This window comes from Sabethes cyaneus, chromosome 3, assembly GCF_943734655.1.
Source record: "Sabethes cyaneus chromosome 3, idSabCyanKW18_F2, whole genome shotgun sequence".
Lineage (NCBI taxonomy): Eukaryota > Metazoa > Arthropoda > Insecta > Diptera > Culicidae > Sabethes > Sabethes cyaneus.
In genome coordinates this window covers 214,483,272-214,497,449 of record NC_071355.1, presented here as the reverse complement: position 1 = coordinate 214,497,449, position 14,178 = coordinate 214,483,272, and the positions used below count along the sequence as shown (strand labels likewise).

At 39.0% G+C, this 14,178-nt stretch overlaps 1 protein-coding gene across 1 annotated transcript in view; it reads right to left on the bottom strand.

Annotated features, from left to right (window-relative positions):
- Positions 1 to 8,435, bottom strand: part of LOC128741812 (uncharacterized) — a 261,707-nt gene extending 253,272 nt beyond the window's left edge. The window contains exon 1 of the mRNA XM_053837872.1: positions 7,664 to 8,435. The gene's annotated coding sequence lies outside the window, so the exon portion shown is untranslated. The remainder of the gene's footprint in view (positions 1 to 7,663) is intronic.
- Positions 8,436 to 14,178: the final 5,743 nt, after the last annotated feature.

Sequence of the window (14,178 nt, the reverse complement as noted above, 5' to 3'; positions counted from 1 at the left end):
TTTCATCAGATTTTGAACCAAATTCGGGTCCAGATTCTGAAACTGCATCACATTTTAGTCGGATTTATTAGTAAGATTTTAGTCAGATATTAGACCACATTCTGGACCAAAATCAGTTTTAGGACCTGTACCAAATTCTGGACCTGGGTAACATTTTGGTCCATATTTTTTTATTCAGATTTCAGACCGATTTTGGATTAAATTTGGACCAGATTACGGACCAGGTTATAAACTAAATTTTGGACCACGTTTTTGATTAGATTTTTTTGGGTCAGATTTTGAATATTTTGATTTTGATATTTTGGGTCACAACTTTTTGATCAGTTTTTAAACCACCCTCCAACTAGATTTTGAAACAGGATTTGAACCAATTCCACATTTGAAGCATATCTTGGACTTTGTTTAAAATTGTGGGACAAATTTGGACTAGATTCTGGACCAAATTTTAAATCCTATTTTTAATCAGCCTTTTGACCATATTTTGGATTAGATTTTGGACCCAGTTTCTAGATCTTTTCAGGATTCCGGTTTCAGGATCTTGACCACATTCAGGATCTGCATCAGATTCTAAATCAAATTTTGAACTACATTTTTATCGCATTGGGACAAGATTTTTGACCACGGTTTTGATCACAATTCACCCCTAATTTTTGATCCGGTTCTGGATCTGGACCACATTCTGGACCTGAACCATATTGTGGAGCTGCATCAGACTCTTGACCACATTCAGGACCTGCATCAGATTCTAGATCAGCTTTTGGACTACATTTTTATCTGATTGGGACAAGATTTTGAACCAGTTTTGATCACAATTGATCCCTAATTTTTGATCAGGTTCTGGACCTGGACTTCATTCTGGACCATGGTTCATTATGGAGCTGCATCAGATTTTGGACCACATTTTTCATCAGATTTTGAACCAAATTCGGGTTCACATTCTAAAACTGGACCAAAATATAAATCAGATTTTGGGCCACATTTTTAATCAGATTCTAAACCACCAACCAAGTTTTGAACCAGAACAAGTTTTGAACCAGATTCTGAACCTGGACCAGGTCTACACACATAAAAAACTCAGCAAAATTTGCCGAGATTTGGACAGCCGAGCGTTCGGTAAAAATTTCAGTTTTGCAAATCGATGTTTACGGATCTTTACTAACGTTTGGCATCATAAAAAAAATTATCGAACGCTCGGCTGTCCCAATCTCGGCAAAATTTTGCTGACCTCGGCACTTTTTTTTAAGTGTGAAGATTGCGAACCACATTTTTTCATTATATTTCTAGTTGAAAAGCCTTAGCGTGCTATTGTGGTGGGCCTGGTGAAGACCCGATTTGGCGCCCCCTCGTTTCTCAAATCAGCGTTTCTTTGAAGTTTATTATTTTTTAGAATTAGATTCGTGCAACTCTCTATATCCACTACTTTACTGCACTTTAATGAGGTTAAAGCTGTTTTAGGCGCCTCCTAGAGCTAGCGCCATTGACGGGGGCCAGTCTAGTTATCTGCACGCTATGATGCTGCCTGAAAGTAGTAAATGTGTAACAGTTTTTATCGTGTCCTGTCGTAAAATTGCGTCGTATTTAGCTTCAATTACAATTTGTACTTAAACTTTTCACTAAACGTTTCTTCCCGCCTTGAAACTAGTTTTTAGCCCACACATTTCATGCTCTGGGGTCACTGAAATTGTCGGTAACATCTGTATGGAGATAGCACAGCGCACAGGGTAAACTATGTCTTGATCGCGACTGCAGCGACCTGTACAGCTGAAACTGAACTATTCTCGCTAGGGGCCACCGTAAGTTATCCTCTCAAAGAACCACTATACTGCCGATGCGGATGACATTGCGTTGAACACTCTTATTTGTTTGCTAAAGGTTCTTGATGTATTCCTGCCTCCAACGCCGGTACCGTTTGAACATTCGCAGGTAAGCAATAAGCATTAACATAAGCAGTAAATCAGTCGCTCGTTAGAATATCAGGCATTGTATATAGCTCATCGCTGTTTATTCGCTTTTTGACTACCTAAATTCATTAAATTGGTATCCAAAATTCAGAGGATTTACAGTAAAGTAGCTATATATTTTGCCAAAGTAGTTTTTAAGTAGCATTTAAGGTGACTTAAATGCTTATTGGCTGGAATATGAATGGCATTGGTGATACTTATTGATTTTTTGCAGTTGTTGATAGTGGTGTAAGCGGCTACTGGGTATGGTTCTTTTGGATCGCTTTATAAAGGGGCTAACGATCTAGAGTTCAGGAATGCTGATATTTAAACTAATAGAGTGCCGAAGTTTTCGTGGCTTAGTTGGTTGGTACAAATTTCCTTTTATAGGCAATTCTTTATGGAGCGCACTGCTGCCTCCCATAGTCCCCCAAAATTGGGAGCACCTTGTCACGACAACTCCAATCTGATGCCATGCCGTACAGATTTGTTGTTGAGATTTTGTATAACTCGCGCAATTAATGTTTTGTACCTTAAAAATTAATCGTATTATACGAAAGGATCTACGATAACAGCCCATAAACCTAGTGAATGTACGCAGAGCGGACGAATCTAGCAGCACATATTTGAAACTTCTAGTTGCAGCAACTCATTTATGACTGAAATTAGTCACAAATCGGTTGCCATAAACGGTTTTTAACAACTGCACTACTAGGGGAGACAGAGCTGTTGCAGTCCACGATCTATTCAACATGTATTGTCTTGTTCAAGAAACAAATTAAAACAGTATTACTTTTTTTGAAGCTTCTTTACGGTGGGGAGGTTTCAAATAAAGGGACCCACCAAAGTCAACGCCAATTGTGAAGAATAAACGGGCGGGGCGTAATTGAGTGGATAGCAACCGTCCCATCGGTTGTTGGATCGGTATAGAGTTCGAACGAAAACATCAGTGACAACTTCGGAGGACTAAACTGATAGTTTTTGACCATAAAGTGACCAGAATTCTTGCCTCATTGCGGCAAGCGTAGCTTGGTATTCTTCATGATGCATTTGTAGGTAAGAATATTCAAAAGTAAGCGAGTGTAAGTGTGTAACGTAGTACGTAGGAGAGGGTAAGTGTGAATGCATAGTTACATAGTTTTCCAGAAAGCATTGCAGATGACCGCTGAAGAATCGAAGTTCCAAATCATTATTATCCATTGCCTCTCTTATGGAGCAACATGAGATTGATCGCCTTTTCTTATTTGACTAGACGAGCCGTAACTATTTGAATTCGACCAAACAGTGGTACAACGACAATGGCGTCACTATTATCTCCAACGGGTGGAATGCTGTCAACATTTCGGGAGTAAGGTGGATTAAGGAATACAGGTCGATTGTAAAGGTCAACAAAAGAAGGAAGGTGAACTGCAAACGACGAAAAGTTCAAACGGAAATGCAATGTGGTTGCCAAACAATCCAGAAAACAGCTGGCACAAAGGAAGAATGGTAATGTTTGGGGAAAAGTGCGGGTGATGGGCTATAATAAGGACTAGGAGTATGGCAGAAAGAATAGTCTCACAACAAGCATGATACTCAGTAATCATTAGCCAATATACTGAAAAATAAAAAATAAAGTGCATTATTTTACTCTAACCAGATTGTCGTGCCCGTTTATTTTCGTGTTCAACCTTTAAACGTAACTTAACTATGGTGGGATAGAACTTTTGTTGCGGTAGCTAAATACCTAACTCTACGTAGAAGGAAAAAGAGCTGAATAATCCTGAGACCGAACTTTCGCCAGCAAAATCATTGACTATAGATAAAAATTGGTGACAATCCCTTCGTGTCAGATCTAAACTATAAAGTGTATGTGTTAAAACCTTTTAACTAAATCTCTTCATTGTTCCAAACAGCAACATAAAACGCGGTGTTTTTCATTATCAAATACCTACAGTGACAAATTTATATAAAACAGTATGTTTGGGTTTGGTTGATTTTTTTCGGTGAGGAATGAAACAGTTTTAGATTTTCTGCGTTACGCGTTTCAGCCTACTGTATTTCATTCAGCCATCTTCGGACGCCTATTTAGAGGTAGAATTACAGAAATTACAAGTCGTCAAGTATTAGTAACACAAAATTTAGATTTAACAAGAAACATTTAACATCAACATTTGAACTTTTTCTTAACAAAAACTCTAGTCGGATACATTTTTTTACTTAACAAACTCTAGTTGGATACATTTTTTTTTTTTTTTTTTTTTTGGTTTATCAACAAAATCACTAAACAACGAGTCCACAAACATTACAACAGTCTGAGTACATCCACCGGAAGTACTAATGAAAAACCACAACTAAAATATGCTTCAAGCACCTATGTACCAGGGCTAAGTGAAAAACTAAGCAAAATTCTACGGAAATATGACATTCAGCTCGCCTGCAAACCTAAAAACAAGATCAAACATAAAGTTTACAGCAAACTGAAAGATCCTGTCGCACCAGGAAAACAGACAAATGTAATATACTCTGTTCCCTGCGGCACCGACGATGGCAAAGTGTACGTAGGACAAACGGGAAGGAAACTGGAAGTAAGGATAGCGGAGCACAAAAATGATACCAAGAAGAAGGATGCTAGAACTGGATTAGCCCAACACTCCATCCAGGAAGGACACCTTTTCCGCTTCGATAACACCCGAGTGATAACACGCATCGACGACCAGGAGACCAGGCTGACGGCAGAGGTGTTCCATATAAAAGTGCTCGGCGAGGAAAAAACTGTCAATCTACAGCGTGAGTGTGGCAACTTCAATACTGCATATGATGGTCTGATCCCAAAACTTCGCCAATTTCAAACAAAATACAACACAACCCAAGGGAACTCAAACCTGCAGAACACTAACTGACGAAACTACATAATTAGTATGAAACATTCATAGGATTAAGACGTGTTTTCTTGTAAGTGCAAGTTTGTATGTAAAAAAAAAAAAAAAAAAAAAATGTATCCAACTAGAGTTTGTTAAGTAAAAAAATGTATCCGACTAGAGTTTTTGTTAAGAAAAAGTTCAAATGTTGATGTTAAATGTTTCTTGTTAAATCTAAATTTTGTGTTACTAATACTTGACGACTTGTAATTTCTGTAATTCTACCTCTAAATAGGCGTCCGAAGATGGCTGAATGAAATACAGTAGGCTGAAACGCGTAACGCAGAAAATCTAAAACTGTTTCATTCCTCACCGAAAAAAATCAACCAAACCCAAACATATAATTGAACGGTGATCCAAACATTCGAAATAAATTATATAAAACAGGTTTCTACCAATCTATACCTATAAAGAAGGATTTCTGTCTGTCTGTCTGTCTGTCTGTCCGTATGTTCCTTATAGAATCGAAAACTACTGAACCAATCGGCATGAAAATATACATGTAAAGGTTTTCTGGGGCCAGGAAAGGTTTTAGTGATGGTTAGAAACCCCTCCCCCCACTAAGAGGAGGGGCTCCCATACAAATGAAACACAAATTTCTGCATAACTCGACAACTAATCAAGCAAATAGAACAAAATTTGGCATGTGGGTGTTTTCGGTGACAAGAATTTATTCTATGGTAAATTGAGACCCCTCCTCTCTTTATAAGGGGAATTATTACTCCTCTCCTCTTTAAAAGGGGGAGCTTCGATACAAATTTCCTCATAACTCGAGAACTAATTAAGCAAATGGAACCAAATTTGGCATGTGAAGGTTTTCGAGGGCAACAATAGTTTCTATAGTAAATTAGGACCCCTCCCCACTTTAAGAGGGGGGGCTCCTGTACCAAAGAAACACAATTTTCCTCATAACTCGAGAAGTAATTAAGCAAATGGAACGAAATTTGGCATGTGGGTGTTTTTGGAGACAGAAATTTTTTTTATGTTGAATTGGGACCCCTCCCCGTTTTATGAGGGGGGGATCCTATAGACATGAAATACAAATTTCCTCATAACTGAAGAACTAATCAAGCAAATGGAACCAAATTTGGCATGTGAAAGTTTTCGAGGGCAAGAATATTTTCTATGGTAAATAAGGACCCCTTACCTTTTTAAGAGGGGGGGCTCTCATACAAACGAAATACAAATTTCCTCATAACTCTAGAACTAATCAAGCAGATGGAACCAAATTTGGCATGTGGGAGATTTTGGAGTCTTGAATTTATTTTACGATAGTTAGAGACCTCTCACCCCTGTGGTAGGGGGATATGGACTCTCATACAAATAAAACAGAAATTTTTGCGAAACTCAAAAACTAATCGAACTCGAGAAATTCGAGACTCTTCCATAAAACATTAGTCAATACAAGACCACAAAAACTATCTATAGTAACACTAGATCATTCAGGACGAGACGGTCGCGGGTGTTGCCGGTGACCCGCCGTCGGAAGCGCCGCCCACTGGGGGGCTTGCAAAACTCGAGATGGTGACAAAGATCATCCGAGATTCATGATTTATGTACAACACAGGTTAATTTGTGGCAATACGAAGTTTGTCGGGTCAGCTAGTTTTATATAAATTCGAGAACATATGTTATCATTTGTCCTAATAGGTTCGTGCAGTCGGACACAAAAACAAACAAACTCGTTGTGCTTTGAGGATAGTCACCGGTCGTACTGCTTGTGATATAACAAAGTCCAAGCTCATCTGATAATCCAGAAACGGATTAGTGGACGTTTCGGTACTTTCTTTACGACAAAACGGAACGATGGTGAATGAAAGAAAAACAACACCGATCCGTGGCAGAAATATCAAAATTCACCACTATTTGTGCGATAAATTTAGGTGCTGATGTTTTGGTACTTGTCGTATTGATTGACTCACACACGTTATTTCGCACTAAACTGTTAATTTATTAAAATTCATTCCTGTGGAACCGCCATGCGAATGAATCAGATTCCCGTCCGCAATGATTATTCAACATCAGTGGCCAAAGGAGCAATGTAGTTAAAATACCACTCGCAAATAGGCTTTATTAGCTGCATAAATCCTCGCCATACCGACTTGCAACGGTGGAGAAATTCAATTTGTTGCACTTTGTGAATACGAATGTAGATGGATAAGCCTTCTCTTTCAACAACAAAAAATATATACAAGACGGTTGAAAATAAGCACAATCGACGAGATCAGAATGCATGACTCTCACAAAAGAGAAGCACGGTTTATTGTACTGAGGTGGCAAGTGATGAATGAAGCTCCTCTAGACTAACTAACAAAAGCAACTGAACGGATGATGCGTATGCCGCAACCATAGATAGAAAGTATTTAGAACGCGATTTTCACATCACCAAACCGTTTCCCCTTATGCCGTTTTGGACTTGTACTTCCCGCTAGAGCGGATACAAGCGTTCGAGAAGACAATCGCCAGCACAGTTTATTGACAGAAAAATGTGGGCAATTCGGTCGATTCACACACACAAAATATCCAAACCAAGAGGGAAAGCGGAACTACTGTAAGGGTCTTTTTCTAACGTCTGTGCTCGAAGAGTTGGGAAATCATCGCTGAATAATATGGATATATTATCCATTAGACTCCATTCAACAGCAAAAAAGTTTTCATAATTTTAAAAGTTAGCTCAAGAACTTCCTTTAAAAGTAGGTTCGATTTCCAATCTAAGGGAAACAGTCTAGCCAAACTCGGTGGATATGTAAGGGAGCAAAATAAAGTTACCAGCATGCAACACAGTTAAAAGCAAAAATGGGGCTGTGAAGCTCTCATGCTTACCTCAGAACCGCACACTTGAACGCTCCTTCGCCGCTTGCTGCCAACAACAACAACAACAACCGGTCACCAAAGCCAAAGTTGGCCGGTCTTTAGAAGACTGCAGGAAAGCGAACCCGGCCAACAAGATCGCACCTTGGCGATGCGCGATGATGGTAGAAGCAACAAAACAGAAGATTCCACAACTTGTTCTGCTCCGTTCACCAAATCGCTATCCGTGCAGCTGTGGCTTTTTATGCTGCCTCCTCCCTATGCTATGCTGGCAGTGCTGATGCAGTCAACTACCCGACCCGAATGATGTATTGTCGTTATTGTTGTTTTTACTGGTGGTGGTAATGTTGGTGATGATAGCTCAGGCAAGGAAGGGCCCGGTTACCTTCTTTTCTCGAGTCGCTGGCTCGGAACGGGCTTGCAACTCCAGATTTTCCGCTGTCGTATATACGAAACTATCTGCAGATGTATGGATGTCTGGACTAAATAAAGCAAAAACTCACAGCGTTTGTGTTTTCTGCTCGATTGTAGCACACACTTGGGAATCTTTGCACTTCGAACAACGAGGTAATACAACTTCTTCTGTATGTAAGCTGTTATTAAGAAACACTCGAACGTTTTTTCACTCCTTTCTTTGAATTTACCATATAATTGTAGTATCACGAACAGTGGCTCTTGGGCGGTGGTTACACTGCTTCCCCTGAGAGACGGCGCACACAAACACTTCAGAAGCCGCTGCTCCCTATTGGGTAAACTACAGCCAAAAAATTGAGGATCTCTTCCGCTGGTTTTCTTTTGATGCGCACCGGATTTTCTTTCCCCGAGATTGTTATCTCAAAAGACACGTTATTCCGAAGTAAAGCACTTTGAAGACAGAAAAATAAACTCCAATTTTAACATCCGCTTAAAACAGGTTTAATATAGCACCACACGTTTCCCGAGAACTCGCCGCAAACGTTGCCACCGCAAGAATGCAGTTAATCTTTTGCATCAACTTTATAGCTCAACTGAAACTCCACTCCGATGAAGAAAAATAAGCACACTCGCCATTTAGCACCTCTATCGCACGGGGAACGGTCAAGACATCGCAACGCTTTCAGACTAAACTCACAACTGAATGATCGAATTCAGGCTGTTGCAAAGTGGCTTGAGTTTCGCCTCACCTACATCACCTTTGCAGCTTGCTGCTGCGGCTGGCTAACTACTACTGGCTTGGCTGGCTGTCAGTCAGTCCGGTATAATAGTGGTGTTGGTGGCGGTTGCGGCGACCGCTGGCGCTGTTGAGTGTTGTTTATCACCTCTCGACTCGATACTGCCTGCGCTGCGCTGGCATCAAAGTGCAGTTGTATCAGTATAGATAGGAATATGTATTCAGGCAGGAATGAATCGTCGATTCATTCGGAAGGGTGGTTTTGTAGGGGTGTTCTTTGAAGTACAGGGCCTGTTCGTTTTTGTCAACGGAGTGACAATTTAATGTTGTCAAAGCGGGGCTTTTCACAAGGAGTTTTGGGCTGAAATTTTTTGACGAATGACTACGTATTAGTGGAAGGTATCGAAGGTAGGGAGTCAATTCAAAAAATTGAAACTTTGATGTAGCCAATTGAAATGTTTGATGTACTTCGGATTCTATCTGTAGCTGTATGTAATTTGGACACATTCAGTAAAATCAAATGGAAGTGTTCAAATTATGTACAGTTTCCGTTTTCCGAAGGAGTTCAAAATAGGTCCCAGTAACTCAGCAATTTTCTGATGGATTTGCAATATTTTTGCCAATCGATCGGAAAATCTTTTACACATCGACTCTAGGTAATAAAGAAAACTTTCAAAGCCAATAATCACCATGCTTCTTCCAGCAGCGATAAAAACCTGAAAAAGCTGAAAAGCTGAAAGAAAATTTTTGTTTTGGGCATATTATACGCAGATATGTAATATGCCGTGAAAACGAAAACGCATGGACTTACATTTTCAATATGTACGTTATATCGAAGCACGCAAAAAGAATTCAAAAATACATTCCTGTACACTTACTCAAAAAAATTTTGGGCGCCTTTAAAAAATAAAAGTTGTAACACGTTAACAGGTAGGTTCACGATAACACTAATAGTGTAATAAAATACGCTGTATTTTAATAATAAACTTCTCCAAAGACTCCTTTGAAAAAATACGCATTTTTTACGAAATACAGTAGGATTTCGAATTTGGCAACAAATGCGTGTCGCCTATGTTGCCAAAATCGAAACCGTGCCAAAATCGAGACCCTTTTTCGATATGAATAAATTTAATGTAAATGCTTTAGAAATTGACTAAATGTCATTAATCAACGATTGCAACCATTTTATGTTTAAAACGTCCGCCAAGAGCTGTCCGTCCGGTGCAAATAAGTTATTGACACCCTGCGGTAAGACGTAGTCCTACGGTAATAAAAAGATTATTGTTCAAACCCACAAAAGTTTTTTTCATGAACATACTGAGGGCATCATTTTTTCGTCATTAAAATCATGTATGCAGAAACTGATTATAGACTAATCTCAAGTTTTTAGTCTTGACCTTGAAATGCGGTCATACCTATGCGATTGTTTGTAAGGGATAAACTCAAGAACGGCTGAACGGAATTGCATGATTCTTTTTCCAGTTGGTGTGTTTTGGTTAGCGTCAGGTTTATACGTAAAAAAAAAATGAAAATCTACGTGAAAAGCTGGAAAATAGTAAAAAACCGATATTTTACTTTTCCCGCCATTCGCCGTATACGCAATGTTTTAGATTACTATGATTATTATCGGTGCAAATCAACCGGCGTCGCGTTCACTATGAAGCAGCGTCGTTGCTGGGCAAGCAAACATGTTGATGAGGGTAACTTTGATTAAATGATCAGCTGTGCCGGATTTTCACAAAACATCTGTTCGTTACAACTATGTTAAACCATTAGTAAAAATGGTAATCTTTACAGAATCCTTAAGCTTATTGCCAAATATTCATTGGAAACATGTGGAAAATGTTGATTTTTAAATTTATAACACTCAACAGTTAAGCTGGCTGTAAATTTATTTTGTGTAAAAGTAAACTCGATAGCTTTAGATAACGCCTAATTCCGTTTGCTGTAGCTGCCCGTAATATGATATGCAATATTCATATATTCAAACAGTTTTATGGACTAGCAAATTTAAAAAATAACAAACGTTGTATAATGCGTTGTGGGTTCAGTTTATCAGAGAGCCTAACAGTCTAAAACTAATTCTTTCATATCATTTATCAAATTAATGAAACTAGCCAGAACATCAGGAAACTTTCTACGTTGTATGCGTTTCTAATGCATGTTTACAAATGTTTCAATGACTGAATAAATTAGACATGAAGCTATATGACCGTCAAGTGAAGAATATATTTTAGGTATTAAACAATTTAAATAAAAGTTGTACATACTTGAAAAGAATATTAGCTGGAATAACCTAGCACTAAAAGTATATGTAACCCATTAGAATAAATCGTAAAATTATGGTTCTGTTTCAAATAGTTTTGAAATACCAAAGTAATAAAGAATACAAAAAAGGGTTTAAGACAAAGCGTACATTTATTTGCATTTTCGTATGTTTGAGGAGCAGACAGGAAATTAGCAATATAACGTTGATTATACCTATTTTCAGGAATAATGAAACCCATCGGATCGGTATAATATACTAACAGAGGTGATTGTTTGAGAATAAGTTATTCAAATTCAGTACTGTAATTCATTCGACAAATTCTTGCCGTTTGATTGATAAATCAAATAAAATTAAAGATCTAATGAATGTTACATTCTCAATACATACATATGAATATCAAATTTAAATTCAAAAATTATGGTGGAATTCATAACAAAGGTCTGATTATGATAGAGAAAATGTGCTCGAAAGTGTCAAAAAATTATTTTTTTAATAAAGGAACAATTTGCGTAAAAAACAACATGCAAAATGTCAAATTGATAACGACAATGGCAATGAAAATATAGTTGGTGGTGCAATGGTTCTGTTCTCAAAAAGTTTTGAATATATGTTGCATATCATTAGACAGTTCACTGCAGTAGACGGAATTAGGCGCTATCTAACATCATCGAGTCTACTTTAACAAAAAATAAATTGGCACAACTGTTAGGTACTAGCAATTGAAAAATTAACATTTCGGTCGGTGGTTTTTACAGTAGACGGAGGAAGAGGCACAATTTGTGTCTAAAACTAACTCAACCTGCCAAATGGCAGAGTCTGCAATACCTCACACGCTTAATAAGGGGGTTGTGGAGCCTCTGTTTTGGCCAGCACTTCTGTGGTTCAAAGGATCATTACCACCGGCGAGCCACATGTCCTGAGAGGAGGAGTGAGTTCGAATCCAGTTGTAATGCTCCGAAAACTACTTGGTTCGATCCATGAAATCCCCCAGCTTGGATGAAAGATTGCGGTACACAACTTCTTAAGCGGGACTTCATCTTCCGCTCTTTTCCCTTCACGCCTGGTCTCAATTTGTTAGATCCTATAGACTATGAACACAAACAATTCATCCAGTACCAACCCGGATTGAATAAACAAATTCGCTAATTGTTTCATTACTTACTTCTACCGTTCCCTCTGGCAATTGTAATTTTCCACATGTTTTTAACGTATATTTGACAATAAATTTTACGATTTTGGAAATATTGCCATTTCCAACTACTGGTTTAGCACAGTTGTAAGAAACAGACGTTCTATGAAAATCCGGTCAATTAACCATTTCCCTAAAAGATAAATTTCTCAAAAAACGTACAAAATTTAACCTGCATTTTGAGTACATCCAAAATTTACAAAATTTACGTCATTTATTTCAGTTGGTGGCAGTACGAAGTTTGCCGGGTCAGCTAGTATATTAATATTTTTTGAAACGATGGTTCTACAATTGATGAAGAGACGGTAGGGGAAAGAAATGAAAATTTTTGGTGAAGGAGGGGAAGAGCGGAAAAGAAAGGAGGGGGGGGGGATATTGGTAGCTACGCTTGACAAGTAGTCATTTTGACTCCTACCTTTTGTCCAATGCTGGAAGGTGCATGAGTCGAACCAAGCTATAATCTGAGATTATAGCCGGATTCGAAACCACAACACCCGCCAGGGCATGTGGTTCGCTGGTACTTGTACCTTTGAACCATAGAGGCGCTGGACAAAAGGAGACTGTAAAATCCACTTATCAAGATAGCGACGCGTTTGGTTGGGTTATCGACACATATTGTGCCTCTTCCTACATCTATTGCAGATTACCACCGAACGAGAAATTTAAATCTAACTGGTTTTTACTGGTTTTCCCTCGAAAACCCGCGCCGAGAATCGCGGCTAACACACACTGACAGACGAACAACGTCACGTGCAGTACCTTGCAAGTCGTAAGGGCCGGCATACCCAACAAACATTTTTGTCGTATAACAGCTTATCAAGCGCTAATAACCCGGTAATTAGCTATACAATGGTTGAATAAGCTACTAATCAACAAAAATGTTTGTTGGGTAGTGTCGTCGTCCTGCCAGTAAAAACCAATTAGATTTAAACTTCTCGCTCGGTGGTAATCTGCAATAGATGTAGGAAAAGGCACAATATGTGCCGATAACCCAACCAAACGCGTCGCTATCTTGATAAGTGGATTTTGCAGTTTCCTTTTGGCTGCGTGGCCAACTAATGGCTGCGGAGGTTGAGGAATTTTTAAAAGAATATCATCAGATGGTCCCATGGTTTCATTTTTGCACGGAACTCTCAGTCAAATAATGAAACGAATTATGGATCGGTTCATGAAGCCAAAGATGCTTCAAAAAGTATCAACTGTGACTATCGATATGGTGAAGAACGAAAATAATCTGTTACCAGTCAAAGAGATAAATCTTGGGTTTGACACAAAAAAGGCACTCAAAAACTTCCGTCCGTCTGTAAAGGAAAAGGGTAAACTGCAGTTTCAACTGCAATGCAAAAGCTTTTTGAAAGCTGTAATTTGCAAGTTGCTCGTAAGATCGCCATTAATGTATTCGTTAACCAGAGGGTGCAGTGCATTAGATCCAGCTTTGCTGGCAAATAACGAAAAATTGGCGAAACGTCATATGGAAAGCTTGCTGACCATTCTGTCCGATGCTGTAAGGATTACCGGATCATCAGCTGATGCAGCGTTACGGAAATATCGTGAGCAGACAATACTGAAAAAAACACATTTTCAAACATATAACATGAAACAAATGCGTTTAGAGGGGCCAGTCTCGACGTAGTGGTTAGCATTCACGCCTCTCACGCCGAGGACCCGGGTTCAAATCCCAACCCCGCAGAAGTCACGAATGACCCAAGCTGTTAAAGTGACTATAATCTAACAAAAAAAAGTGTTTCGACGTATTTTGGGCAAATACATTAGGCTTGCTGCGCCTGAATTGCTTCTGGTCGTTCGAATAGTGTGCTGCCTATCGCATGGTAATGTCAACGTCGAACGGGGCTTTTCTGTCAACTCCGGTTGCCTCTTCGAAAACATGAAGGAGGAGTGCTTAGTGGTACGCCGTCAAG